This window comes from Macrobrachium nipponense, chromosome 1 (assembly GCF_015104395.2).
Source record: "Macrobrachium nipponense isolate FS-2020 chromosome 1, ASM1510439v2, whole genome shotgun sequence".
Taxonomy (NCBI): Eukaryota; Metazoa; Arthropoda; class Malacostraca; order Decapoda; family Palaemonidae; genus Macrobrachium; species Macrobrachium nipponense.
Window position 1 is genome coordinate 133,894,787 of NC_087200.1, and position 1,087 is coordinate 133,895,873.

Sequence of the window (1,087 nt, forward strand, 5' to 3'; positions counted from 1 at the left end):
ATATATATATATATAGTATATATATAACATATATATACATATATATATGATAATTACCTCACCACAGCCAGACACCTGAACCTTCATCACAAATAAAATACGACTGAATACTCTAAAGGCAACAGTGATCCCTGAAACAAATTATCAGTATTGCAAAAAATCAGACTAAGTTTATTAAAACAGGTGTGAGTCAGTCTTATATGTAATTAAATTAATTAAAGGGAATCACTCCATCAACAAGTTTAAAAGTCGAAGTATTTCCCTGATTTCAAAAATCTAAATACTTCTCTGGTTCTAACTCACTTCAATTAAATTGAAGGAAAACAGCTCAATTATAACTCTATATTTCTACCTAAATAAAATTATATGCTAGTGAAAATTAAATAAAACACTTATAAAAATTTTAAATACAAAAATTTACTATTAAACTCAAAATTTATATGTCAAATTCACAATCTCAGGGAAATTCACTGTTACTTGAAAACAACACAAATTTTAATTAATTCATGAATTAATTATTAAGTAAATTTAAATCAAAATTAATTTATAACAAAATTCAAGAAAATTAATTCTTTCCATTGAAACCCAAGTGTTAGGTAATAAGCAAAATTTGGAAATTAATTACAACTGCTAAACAGTAAAACTGTAAAAGAATTATAAGTACATGCAAATTAATTCACGTGTTAAACTCAATTAAATATGCAATGATTAATTAATGAAAACAATTAAGTTAATCAAATTGTGAATGCAAATGAAAACACAGAAAAATGTAGAAATTACCAAAATTGCACAGAATAAAAAAACACACTTCAACAAGAAAAGTGGACAAATAAAAAAAAATTACTTCAAAAGAAATAAACACGGAAATTAAACTTTAGCAATGTGTATAAAATGAAATGGTTTCACCAAACTACTGTAAATCTGTTTTAAAGTTGCAGCTTTTAACTTATAATAACACATTACTTAGGTACCAATTGTTTCTGCTGCAGCTACCTCCCAAATTCACCATATTCAAACAATTCACCATATTTCAAAAAAAGAAAAAGGCGCCGTTGCACGCTTGTACAATGTTTATTCAGATTCCATT